Below are 15,487 nucleotides of genomic sequence, written 5' to 3' on the forward strand. Positions count from 1 at the left end.
CTGGATATATTTATAATATATGTGCACTGGATATTTTATATATGTGCACTAGATATATTTTATATACGTGCACTGGATATATAATATATGTGCACTTGATATTTAATATATGTGCACTGGATATATATAATATATGTGCACTGGATATATAATATATGTGCACTGAATATATAAAATATGTGCACTGGATATATATAATATATGTGCACTGGATATATAATTTATGTGCACTTAAAATATAATATATGTGCACTGGATATATAATATATGTGCACTGGATCTATAATATATGTGCACTGGAAATTTATAATATATGTGCACTGGATATATAATATATGTGCATTGGATATATAATATATGTGCACTGGATATATAATATATGGGCACTGGATATATTTATAATATATGTGCACTGGATATTTTATATATGCACACTGGATATATTTAATATATGTGCACTGGACCTAAAATTTATGTGCAATGGATATATAATATATGTTCACTGAATATATAAAATATGTGCACTGGATATATATAATATATGTGCACTGGATCTAAAATATATGTGCACTGGATATATATAATATATGTGCACTGGATATATAATATATGTGCACTGAAAATATAATATGTGTGCACTGGATTTATATATAATATATGTGCACTGGATATATAATATATATGCACTGGATATATAATATATGTGCACTGGATATATATAATATATGTGCACTGGATCTATAATATATGTGCACTGGAAATTTATAATATATGTGCACTGGATATATAATATATGTGCATTGGATATATAATATATGTGCACTGGATATATAATATATGGGCACTGGATATATTTATATTATATGTGAACTGGATATTTAATATATGCGCACTGGATGTATAATATATGTGCACTGGATATATTTAATATATGTGCACTGGATGTATATAATATGTGTGCACTGGATATATAATATATGTGCACTGGATATATATAATGTATGTGCACTGGATATATAATATATCTGCACTGGATATATAAAATATGTGCACTGGATATATATAATATATGTGCACTGGATCTAAAATATATGTGCACTGGATATATATATATATATATATATATATATATATATATATATATTATATGTGCACTGGATATATAATATATGTGCACTGGATATATTTATAATATATGTGCACTGGATATATTTAATATATGTGCACTGGATGTATATAATATGTGTGCACTGGATATATAATATATGTGCACTGGATATATATAATATATGTGCACTGGATATATATCATATATGTGCTCTGCATAGATAATATATGTGCACTGGATATATTCATAATATATGTGCACTGGATATTTAATATATGTGTACTGGATATTTATAATAATTGTGCACTGGATATATAATATATGTGCACTGGATATATAATATATGTGCGCTGGATATATATAATATATGTGCACTGGATATATAATATATGTGCACTGGATATTTAATATATGTGCACTGGATATATAATATATGTGCTTTGAATATTTAATATATGTGCACTGGATATATATAATATATATGCACTGGATATATAATATATGTGCACTGGATATATAAAATATGTGCACAGGATATATATAATATATGTGCACTGGACTTAAAATTTATGTGCACTGGATATATAATATATGTGCACTGGATATTTATAATAAATGTGCACTGGATATATAATATATGTGCACTGGATATTTAATATATGTGCACTGGATATATATAATATATGTGCACTGGATATATAATATATGTTCACTGGATATATATAATATATGTGCACTGGATTTATAATATGTGTGCACTGGATAGTTATAATATATGTGCACTGGATATATAATATATGTGCACTGGATATATTTAATATATGTGCACTGGATATATAATATATGTGCACTGGATATTTAATATATGTGCACTGGGTATATATAATATATGTGCACTGGATATATAATATATGTGCACTGGATATATAATATATGTGCACTGGATATATTTATAATATATGTGCACTGGATATTTAATATATGTGCACTGGATATATTTAATATATGTGAACTGGATGTATATAATATGTGTGCACTGGATATATAATATATTTGCACTGGATATATATAATATATGTGTACTGCATATATAATATATGTGCACTGGATATATATATAATATATGTGCACTGGACATTTAATTTCCCGTACGTCCTATGGCAGCACAATTACACAAGGGATTTCGTCCCCTAGGTACAACCAGAGAGACAGGTTAGTTAGCAATCGTGAATAACGAATTAAACAATTAACAAGGACCCCTCCTATAAAGTTAAGGAATTCGGCTGGCCCAATTGTGTTCTTTTTTTTCTCTAGGTGCCTGAAGAGACAGGATGTGTTGAGGACTTTTCGGCAGTTGCTGGGCTTTCCGGGCTGTATACAGGGCTGTGTCCCTGTCCCTCAGTTCCGAAGGTGTTCCAAGATGATGCCGATCATTTCTATTTGGACTTGCCTTGGTTCACATGTGGGTGGAATTACATGGTCAGGAATTCCCCACTAAACATGGATGGTAGCACATGGAGGCTCTTCAGGTTCTACCTGAAGTATGCGCGCCTAGCCCAGCAATCCACTACAAATGGCGCACTGAAAATGGCGCGCGCGCTCCTAAAGAAATGAGGCATGTTGTTCCAGGACTGGCATCAACGCTGCAGCCACCATAAGGAATGGAGCCAGTATATGGCAACATGGCGCACTTTGCCTCCTGCTCAGCCCTCTGCTTGCTGAGGTAAGTAAGGCTGAATGTTCTGAGCAGCTCCATGTTGTCTTTCCTGGTGTTCAGCTCTGCACTGGTTTTATTATACACTGTAACCCTTCACATGCCAGTAGCCGGCAGTATGGTGATCACCTCCTGCTCAGCCCTCGGTTTACTGCGGTAAGTATGGCTGAATATTCTGAGCTGCTCCATGTTGTTTGCCCTGCTGTGTTTAGCTCTGCATTGGTTCCAGTACACACTGTGACTCCTCACATGCTGCACTCGCCTCCTGCTCTGCCCTCTGCTTGCTGTGGTAAGTATGGCTGTATGTGATAAGCTGTTCCATGTTGTTTGCCCGGCTGGGTCCAGCTCTGTGCACTATTAACTCTCCGCATGCTGAAGCTCTGCTAACTGTTTGTGTTCTGTTTAGATGTCTGCGGGAGCAGTAAGAGGACCTGTAAGTCCAGACACAGGGGGCAGTAGAGGACCTGTAAGTCCAGACACAGGGGGCAGTAGAGGACCTGTAAGTCCAGATACAGGGGGCAGTAGAGGACCTGTAAGTCCAGACACAGGGGGCAGTAGAGGACCTGTAAGTCCAGACACAGGGGGCAGTAGAGGACCTGTAAGTCCAGACACAGGGGGCAGTAAGAGGACCTGTAAGTCCAGACACAGGGGGCAGTAGAGGCCGCAGCCCCTACCTGAGGACCTGGTAGCAGACACCTGTGTGAATTGTTCCTCACCTGTGGCCTCTTCTCCAGGAGAGGGCACTACAGCATGTATGGAGAGGGCACTACAGCATTTATGGAGGGGGTATACAGCAGCTTACTAAGGGTTCAGGATGTCTCCCTCACCCAGTGACCAGTACCAAGCTCCTCCAGCTCTTACAATCTTGAGGGATTAAATCCTAAATTCAGATGACCCAGGAGTTTTGTGTGCAAGGACAATGGGAATTTTTTACTTAACGCAGTTTAAAACTCAGGGAATTTTGCTAAAGAGATGTAACCAGGTTCCTGTAATCACAGGGCAATGGTGCAGCTGCCTTGGGCCCGGCTGGCACTTCATATGAGAGAGGCGGAGAGTCTGCAAAAGAAAACAAAACCAAAACAAATAACAAACAATAAATATATTGCCATGATTGGTTTTATTTCCCCCTCTCCTGTTGGGCAGGTAGTCACGTTGTCAATACCTTTGCCAGCGCAGCAGCCTATGGGCCCTATGGTTAGGTTTCTTACATACAATGTGCCTTGTTATTTGCCAGGTATGGCAGTTCTGGAGCGGTGCAGAGCGGTAGATGATGCATTGCTGCAGAGCATTCCCTCTACATCCCTAATGAAGGGTCTGGTGTTGATCCCTTAAGTTTGAGAAACAAGTAAAGAGCCCCTCATGATCTATGGTTGCATAACAGGCTCCTGCTCATAGAATAACGCGCCAATGCAGCCGTGTCCCACCTGAAGCAGATTGTGTTACGGTCAATTTTTCCTATCCCTGTCTTAGAGATCGGATATGTTCTGTGGTCAGACCATTGAATCTGTTTCCTGGAGAGCTGGGTAACAGCCAATGGATTTACTGTTGCAGATGTGCTGAAGTTTAGGTGGAGCCCTGGATGGCGGCGTGCAGTGTCCGCTATAATGACAAATATAGTCAGATATATATTCCATAATAATCCCTTCATAAAGTGACTGATTATCCTCTGCGCCAGGGCCCTCCCCAAACCCTACACTGCACAAATTTGCAGAATGCCGCAGACAAGGCGCAGGTCAGGGCTGGTAGAGACATATCCGGATAATGTTTTATGCTGTGCCCAGTTAGGGGCCATTCACACTGCTCCTCTTCATTGTCCAGCCTTCTGCTCCTGCGGCTGAATGTCTGACAGACACCGGCTTCCGCTGCGGGCTTTCCTCCACTATTGGGGCCTTGTCCATAAGGAGTCTTACAGGACTTACAGGAGTTAGCGGTTTCTCCTTCCAGTGTCCTCCCACAACCTGCACCTTCCATTGGAAACAATAGAGGCGGAGTCTGGACAAAGTCTGTCGCTGTTTAGGGGCGCAAATCCCTACATGTGAACGCCTCCTTACACCACTGTAAGCGCTGTATACTGTGCACAAGAAAATCTGCACTGGGGTCCTCGCCATACGTTTCTGTTGCATAGATTATGTGGTAAAGCCGCGCACCATAGTGTAAATGGAAAGTGTCAGACTAATGATAAATCTACCGCACTGCATAAAGCGGACAGGTCTATCAGGAGATTCTGCTGAAACTGATGTTATATTTAATGAGGTGCTGCAGCAGCTTGCACTGGGCCCACTAATGAGTTAAAACAGCGTAGGATGGAGCCTGAGAAAGAAGCTCTAATATTGTCATGTAACTAAGGGCAAGGTTTACCCGAGTCCTCCAGTCCTGCAGGAATAGCTACAATGTGACCAGGAGACTCCGAGAAAGTAACAAAACAAAACAAAAAACAAACAAACAAAAACAACCTGTGTATCTGGATCTAGATGTAAAACAACCTACAGCCGGGATATCTTCTCCACTCATGATTGGGAATTGGTTCCTAAGCTAGATCTTCCTGTCACTGAAATGTCAGTGACCATTGTGGACTGTAAGTGCCTACCATTGTCTGCTCCGGGCCGGGCAAGTGCCAGCGGAGGAGACTGACTGGGAATCACTAACTCCATTGGCTAAAAAAGCAAGCAAAACAACAAAACAGATTCTGTCTTGTAGAAACCTTCTATATCCTCCATAGGAGTTTACAATACATCTTTGTAAGTGATTCCAGTTGCCAGGTCACTATGTATACGGCTCGCTCATCTCAACAGAGATTTAGAAGACGAGTCTGAGGGCAGAAATCCTCCAGTCACTGACACAGATGGAGAATCCTTCAGATTTCTCTGTGATACTCATTTGCATAAAATAAGATCTGTATCCACAGGATCCTAGAATATATCATCTGTGGTGTATATACACTCCACTGTCTATATACTCACACACTCTATTGTGTATATACACACATAAACTCCACTCTGTATATGCTCACATACACTCCAGTGTGTATATACTCACATACACTCTGGGTATATACTTACATACACTCTACTGTGTATATGCTCACATACACTCCATTGTGTGTATACTCACACTTCATTGTGTGTATACTCAATACACTCTACCGTGTATATATTCGCATGTTCTTTATCGTGTATATATTCACATACACTCTACTGTGTATATACTCAATACACTCCATTGTGTGTATACTCACATACACTCTACTGTGTATATACTCACACTTCATTGTGTGAATACTCACATACACTCTACCGTGTATATATTTGCATGTTCTTTGTGTATATATTCACATACACTCTACTGTGTATATACTCACACTGTGTATACATTCACATACTCTGCTGTGTATATACTCACAAATACTTTGTTGTGGATACACTCTAGCATGTTTACACTCACATAAACTCCGTTGTATACATACTCGCATGTGCTTCATTTATGGTTGCACTCTCATATACTCTATTATAGAGATACTCATGAACTCTGGTGGATATGGTCCTTTACTATATGGTGATTATACTCACATGTAGTCTGATGTGTGGACTCGCATATCGCCCATTGTATATACTTACATATATTCTATTGTGGCTACATGCACATATCTTCCATTATATATACTCGGACATTTTTCATTGTATATTCTCATATATCCTATTGTGGATATACTCACATATTGTCTGGTATACTCATATATCCTATTTTGAATATGCTCATATACTCGTTAGTCTCCACCTCATAAGAACCTTTCTTCAAAGCATTGCAAATGTTAAGTCCGTTTTTGTCACCAAAAAAAAAAAAAAAAAGTTATTCTTCGGGCCCTGCAGGGTCATTAATGTGATGAATCTCCATTTGAGCCACTTCAAGAAGTCTCAATAAATGGCTAAACTTCAAAGTTTCTTCTTAATCGCCATCATATCTACCAGACCTATTAGTGTATTACAGGCTCTCTACTACAAAGAGTCCTATCGGAGTTCCTAGGAGTTTTGTCTTCTCTTGAGAGCCATCCCAGGGTTCCTTCCTAAGGTCCCTCTTTCAAGCAAATCAGCCCAGACGTTGCCTTGCCAGGGTCTTCCCTAAACCTTAGGGAGAGGAGTAACTAAAGTGGCATCTTTACATGTTAAAGAGAACTCCTGTCTGGTTGCAGAGATCCTACAGCTTCAGGAAAGCCAAAATTTTACTGGCAACATTATGGCCCAAATAAGGGGGCAAAGCACAAGTAAAAGCCCCACTGGCAAGATGGTTCAGGGCTGCGGCTGAAATGTGCTACCAACTGAGTGATCTGCAATCTCCGCTAAAGTCAGAGCTCATGCCGCTCGGCCCATGTTCACATCATGGGAAGAAGTGGGACATATTCCACTAGAACAAATGCACATGGCGGAACCGGATCCTCTTCATTCACATTTATCAAACTCTACAGACTCGATTCACGAGCAGCAGTGCGATCCTTACTAGGCAAAGAGTGGTGGCCGGCATCCCTCCCTGTTAGCTCATTGCTTCTCAAATCCCTTGTGTAATTGTGCTGCCGTAGGACGTACGGGAAAGAGGAAAATTTACTCACTGAAATTTTCATTTCCCGTAGTCCGTAGGCAGCACAAGCAACCCTCCCTATTGAATGTCTATTGCTTCAAAAAAACACAATTGGGCCAGCCGACTTCCTTACCTTTATAGGAGGGGTCCTTGTTAATTGTTTAATTCGTTATTCACGATTGCTAACTAACCTGTCTCTCTGGTTGTACCTAGGGGATGAAATCCCTTGTGTAATTGTGCTGCCTACGGACTACGGGAAATGAAAATTTCGGTGAGTAAATTTTCCTCTATATGTGCACTGGATATATATAATATATGTGCAATGGATATATAATATATGTGCAATGGATATATAATATATGTGCAATGGATATATAATATATGTGCAATGGATATATAATATATGTGCAATGGATATATAATATATGTGCAATGGATATATAATATATGTGCAATGGATATATAATATATGTGCAATGGATATATAATATATGTGCAATGGATATATAATATATGTGCAATGGATATATAATATATGTGCAATGGATATATAATATATGTGCAATGGATATATAATATATGTGCAATGGATATATAATATATGTGCAATGGATATATAATATATGTGCAATGGATATATAATATATGTGCAATGGATATATAATATATGTGCAATGGATATATAATATATGTGCACTGGATATATAATATATGTGCACTGGATATATATCATATATGTGCTCTGGATATATAATATATGTGCACTGGATATATATATAATATATGTGCACTGGATATTTATAATAAATGTGCACTGGATATATTTATAATATATGTGCACTGGATATTTAATATATGTGCACTAGATATATTTAATATATGTTCACTGGATATATAATATATGTGCACTGAATATTTAATATATGTGCACTGGATATATATAATATATGTGCACTGATTCTAAAATGTATGTGCCCTGGATATATATAATATGTGTGCACTGGATATATTCATAATATATGTGCACTGGATATTTAATATATGTGCACTGGATATATATAATATATGTGCACTGGATATATAAAATATGTGCCTTGAATATATATATAATATATGTGCACTGGATATATTCATAATATATGTGCACTGGATATATTCATAATATATGTGCACTGGATATGTAAAATATGTGCACTGGATATATATAATATATGTGCACTGGATCTAAAATATATGTGCACTGGATAAATATAATATGTGTGCACTTGATATATAATATATGTGCACTGGATATATATAATATATCTGCACTGGATATATAATATATGTGCACTGGATGTTTAATATATGTGCACTGGATATATTTAATATATGTGCACTGGATGTATAATATATGTGCACTGGATATATATAATATATGTGCACTGGATATATATAATATATGTGCACTGGATATATATAATATATGTGCACTGGATATATTTAATATATGTGCACTGGATGTATAATATATGTGCACTGGATATATATAATATGTGTGCATTGGATATATATGTGCACTGGATATATATAATATATGTGCATTGGATATATAATATATGGGCACTGGATATATTTAATATATGTGCACTGGATGTATAATATATGTGCACTGGATATATATAACATATGTGCACTGGATATATATAATATATGTGCACTGGATATATATAATATATGTGCACTGGATCTATAATATATGTGCACTGGAAATTTATAATATATGTGCACTGGATATATAATATATGTGCACTGGATATATAATATATGTGCACTGGATATTTAATATATGTGCACTGTATATATATATATATATATATATAATATATGTGCAATGGATATATTTAATATATGTGCACTGGATATTTAATATATGTGCACTGTATATATATATATATATATATAATATATGTGCAATGGATATATTTAATATATGTGCACTGGATATATATAATATATGTGCAATGGATATATTTAATATATGTGCACTTGATGTATATAATATATGTGCACTGGATATATATAATATATGTGCACTGGATATATATAATATATGTGCACTGGATATATATAATATATGTGCACTGGATATATTTAATATATGTGCACTGGATATATATAATATATGTGCTCTGGATATAAAATATATGTGCACTAGATATATACATAATATATGTGCACTGGATATTTAATATATGTGCACTGGATATTTAATATATGTGCACTGGATATATATATAATATGTGCATTGGATATATATAATATGTGTGCACTGGATATATAATATATGTGCACTGGATATATATAATATATGTGCACTGTATATGTAATATATGTGCACTGGATAAATATAATATATGTGCATTGGATCTATAATATATGTGCACTGGAAATTTATAATATATGTGCACTGGATCTATAATATATGTGCACTGGATATATTTAATATATGTGCACTGGATATTTAATATATATGCACTGGATATATATATATATATAATATATGTGCACTGGATATTTAATATATGTGCACTGGATATATATAATATATGTGCACTGGATATTTAATATATGTGCACTGGATATATAATATATGTGCAATGGATATATTTAATATATGTGCACTAAATATTTAATATATGTGCACTGGATATAAATAATATATGTGCACTGGATATATAATATATGTGCACTGGATATTTAATATATGTTCACTGGATATATATAATATATGTGCACTGGATATTTAATGTATGTTCACTGGATATATATCATATATATGTTCTGGATATATAATATATGTGCACTGGATATATAATATATGTGCACTGGATATATATCACAGTCACTAACACAGTCACTGTCTGCCGGGGCCTAACACAGTCACTGTCTGCCGGGGCCTAACACAGTCACTGTCTGCCGGGGCCTAACACAGTCACTGTCTGCCGGGGCCTAACACAGTCACTGTCTGCCGGGGCCTAACACAGTCACTGTCTGCCGGGGCCTAACACAGTCACTGTCTGCCGGGGCCTAACACAGTCACTGTCTGCCGGGGCCTAACACAGTCACTGTCTGCCGGGGCCTAACACAGTCACTGTCTGCCGGGGCCTAACACAGTCACTGTCTGCCGGGGCCTAACACAGTCACTGTCTGCCGGGGCCTAACACAGTCACTGTCTGCCGGGGCCTAACACAGTCACTGTCTGCCGGGGCCTAACACAGTCACTGTCTGCCGGGGCCTAACACAGTCACTGTCTGCCGGGGCCTAACACAGTCACTGTCTGCCGGGGCCTAACACAGTCACTGTCTGCCGGGGCCTAACACAGTCACTGTCTGCCGGGGCCTAACACAGTCACTGTCTGCCGGGGCCTAACACAGTCACTGTCTGCCGGGGCCTAACACAGTCACTGTCTGCCGGGGCCTAACACAGTCACTGTCTGCCGGGGCCTAACACAGTCACTGTCTGCCGGGGCCTAACACAGTCACTGTCTGCCGGGGCCTAACACAGTCACTGTCTGCCGGGGCCTAACACAGTCACTGTCTGCCGGGGCCTAACACAGTCACTGTCTGCCGGGGCCTAACACAGTCACTGTCTGCCGGGGCCTAACACAGTCACTGTCTGCCGGGGCCTAACACAGTCACTGTCTGCCGGGGCCTAACACAGTCACTGTCTGCCGGGGCCTAACACAGTCACTGTCTGCCGGGGCCTAACACAGTCACTGTCTGCCGGGGCCTAACACAGTCACTGTCTGCCGGGGCCTAACACAGTCACTGTCTGCCGGGGCCTAACACAGTCACTGTCTGCCGGGGCCTAACACAGTCACTGTCTGCCGGGGCCTAACACAGTCACTGTCTGCCGGGGCCTAACACAGTCACTGTCTGCCGGGGCCTAACACAGTCACTGTCTGCCGGGGCCTAACACAGTCACTGTCTGCCGGGGCCTAACACAGTCACTGTCTGCCGGGGCCTAACACAGTCACTGTCTGCCGGGGCCTAACACAGTCACTGTCTGCCGTGGCCTAACACAGCCTAACACAGTCACTGTCTGCCGGAGCCTAACACAGTCACTGTCTACCGTAGCCTAACACAGTCACTGTCTACCGTAGCCTAACACAGCCTAACACAGTCACTGTCTACCGTAGCCTAACACAGCCTAACACAGTCACTGTCTGCCGGAGCCTAACACAGTCACTGTCTACCGTAGCCTAACACAGTCACTGTCTACCGTAGCCTAACACAGCCTAACACAGTCACTGTCTACCGTAGCCTAACACAGCCTAACACAGTCACTGTCTGCCGGAGCCTAACACAGTCACTGTCTGCCGGAGCCTAACACAGTCACTGTCTACCGTAGCCTAACACAGTCACTGTCTACCGTAGCCTAACACAGCCTAACACAGTCACTGTCTGCCGGAGCCTAACACAGTCACTGTCTACCGTAGCCTAACACAGCCTAACACAGTCACTGTCTACCGTAGCCTAACACAGCCTATCACAGTCACTGTCTGCCGGAGCTTAACACAGTCACTGTCTTCCGGAGCTTAACACAGTCACTGTCTTCCGGAGCTTAACACAGTCACTGTCTGTTGGAGCCTAACACAGTCACTGTCTGTTGGGGCCTAACACAGTCACTGTCTGCCGGGGCCTAAAACAGTCACTGTCTGCCGGGGCCTAAAACAGTCACTGTCTGCCGGGGCCTAAAACAGTCACTGTCTGCCGGGGCCTAAAACAGTCACTGTCTGCCGGGGCCTAAAACAGTCACTGTCTGCCGGGGCCTAAAACAGTCACTGTCTGCCGGGGCCTAAAACAGTCACTGTCTGCCGGGGCCTAAAACAGTCACTGTCTGCCGGGGCCTAAAACAGTCACTGTCTGCCGGGGCCTAAAACAGTCACTGTCTGCCGGGGCCTAAAACAGTCACTGTCTGCCGGGGCCTAAAACAGTCACTGTCTGCCGGGGCCTAAAACAGTCACTGTCTGCCGGGGCCTAAAACAGTCACTGTCTGCCGGGGCCTAAAACAGTCACTGTCTGCCGGGGCCTAAAACAGTCACTGTCTGCCGGGGCCTAAAACAGTCACTGTCTGCCGGGGCCTAAAACAGTCACTGTCTGCCGGGGCCTAAAACAGTCACTGTCTGCCGGGGCCTAAAGCAGTCACTGTCTGCCGGGACCTAACGCAGTCACTGTCTGCCGGGACCTAACGCAGTCACTGTCTGTTGGGACCTAACGCAGTCACTGTCTGTTGGGGCCTAACGCAGTCACTGTCTGTTGGGGCCTAACGCAGTCACTGTCTGCCGGGGCCTAACGCAGTCACTGTCTGCCGGGGCCTAACGCAGTCACTGTCTGCCGGGGCCTAACGCAGTCACTGTCTGCCGGGGCCTAACGCAGTCACTGTCTGCCGGGGCCTAACGCAGTCACTGTCTGCCGGGGCCTAACGCAGTCACTGTCTGCCGGGGCCTAACGCAGTCACTGTCTGCCGGGGCCTAACGCAGTCACTGTCTGCCGGGGCCTAACGCAGTCACTGTCTGCCGGGGCCTAACGCAGTCACTGTCTGCCGGGGCCTAACGCAGTCACGGACTCTCTATCAATGTTTTTATACCTATTCTATTCTTCTCACTATGCATTACACTAATCCATGATCTATTGGACTATATTTTGTGTTTAACTCAGACTAAGAACTGAGCGTCTTATAGTAAGTTTACCCCAACAAAATGGCTGTGTATCTGATTGACCTCTACTATGATCAGCAGGTTAACTAAAAAAATAAATAAACAATAACCTGCGGAGCCCAACTGGGCTCTGAGCCGCAGAGCTACCCTGGTGTGAACAAGGACCGGCAGTTAGCGTCACTGCCGGCCTACTCCACCAACTGGGTGGACTCTGTTAGTCTCACAGAGAAAGCCTCTGCAACTCAGAACAGCCGCAGAAGAGATAAGAGTCTAGTCAGCACCCCTGAGCTAGACTGAGACTATATAGCAGTGTGTGCTACCAGTGCTATACGAAACAAAGCAGCAAGCGGCCCAAACTAACGGTGCAATTCTATCTCAGAGGTAATTCTAACTAAGACCAACTAAGGAGTAACCACACTAAAACCCATACACACACAATACAGGAATGAGGATCTGGAATGAGGCTAGGGCAGCGGGCTGACAAACCTGATCCCTAAAGTAGGGGAAGGGCGGTCCCAATCAGCCAGCCCAGCTGCCTAAGCCAGGAGCCCATAGGTGGACAGCAGTGTCAGTCAACAGCCCCAGCACGCCCACCAGCTGCAAAGGAGTTAACCCCTACTAAGCCGAACTGCCAGCAACAGGGAAATGGTGACATCTGGCAGGACATTATCACAACAGAACAGGCTGCGACCTGAGCCCTTGACCACAGCTGCCGCACTGTCCTAACAACCTCACACCTATAGCCCTACATGACTGGCCGAGGGCTCCTTGCAGAATGTCTTGGTGAAGCTTGCCCGGCCCGTGGTCATGTTATACTTCTCTCTATCTCTCTCTTTTTCTGATCTATAAATTGATGACAATTATTTTGGATGATTCATCTATAGGAAATCCCAAAAGTTTCAGATATTTTTTGGAAATTCAGACCATTTTTTATTTTGGCGAAGTTGATTCTCTCATCTCTGACTCATCTAAGTCTCTCCTCTTATCCCCAGCAGACTGTCAGTGCCTGTGGTCACATTGGGGGTTAATATTTTGCACATCTCGGCCTCTCTCATTATTTCTCTCTGATTTATTATCGGCCTGGCTCCCCGGTGGATATTCTGCTCCTGGAGGTTCTGCTGGTGCTGCTCATGGACAGGATATAAGTGAGACGAGTCTTCGGGAGGTATCTAAGCTCTGGCCTCCTCCTCCAGGTCACTCGGCTCTGTGCTGGTGAGTATCTGCCCTGCCGGTCACCGCCGGGGACTTCATTAGTCGGCTCAATCCTTCTCTATAGAAAAACTCTACAAAAGACACAAATGATATTAGAAATGATCCCGAAACATTATCTAATATCTTATCAGAACTGCTGCAAATTTATGTATCTACATGTCCTTAGGATATTGTCAGCCTGAAGAAAAGAGCTAAGTAGTCTAAGTAGTCCCTAAGTAGCTCCTCATGGGTCATCTTCTCAGGTAGACGTTAGAAGGAATCAAATCAGATCAAATCAAACAAGCTTTATTGGCACGTCCGAATAGATATTTGGCATTGCCAAAGCTAGTAAAGTATGTGTGTGTGTGTGTGTGTGTGTGGGGGGGGGAGTTGGATTCGGGTGGGTGAGTGGTGAAATGGGGGGGGGGGGGGGTTTGGGGTATAACAGTCCGTGGAGTCTCGTCTTCCTCTTAGATGGTGACCACTATATGGGGAGGTGGGGGTGGGGTGGGGCGGGTGTATTGGGATAAATATAACAGTCCGTGGAGTCTCATCTTCCTCTTGTTTGGTGACAGCTGGACACGTATTGGGCAGCGATCTCCACAGTGGCCTCTTCTTCTCCCAGTAGGATGTAGAGTTTCCTCTTCTCGTCTGCAGATATGAAGTCTGGGATGTGGGCAGAGAGTCTTTGGTAGTAGGCGGCCCTCATATCTGAGTATTTGGTGCAGTGTAGCAGGAAGTGGGTCTCGTCTTCTAGGGCCCCCTGGTCACAGTGCTGGCACAGTCTGTTCTCCCGTGGCTTGTACGTCTGCCTGTATCGCCCCGTCTCTATCTCTAGGTTGTGGGCGCTCAGTCTGTATCGGCTCAGGGTCTGTCTGTGCTTGGGGTGGCGTATTCTCTCCAGGTAGGTGGCCATGGTGTAGTCCCTTTGTAGGGATTGGTACACGGTGAGTTTCTTGGAGTTATTTATTTTGTTTCTCCATTCTTCAATGTACCGCTCTCTGTTTGCCTCTGTGGTCGCCTTTATTTCAGCCTTGGTTATCTGTTGGTGTTTTTGGTTTGGTGGTTGGCTGCTGTTTGGTTGGTGAGTGTCTGAAGACTCAGCTTTTATCTTTCCTATCTACTGACTAATCCAATACCAAGATATGTTTTATCCTTAGGATGGGTCATTAATATCTGATTGGGAGGACTCTGGCTCATGGCA

This window comes from Leptodactylus fuscus, chromosome 2, assembly GCF_031893055.1.
Source record: "Leptodactylus fuscus isolate aLepFus1 chromosome 2, aLepFus1.hap2, whole genome shotgun sequence".
In the NCBI taxonomy this organism is placed as follows: domain Eukaryota; kingdom Metazoa; phylum Chordata; class Amphibia; order Anura; family Leptodactylidae; genus Leptodactylus; species Leptodactylus fuscus.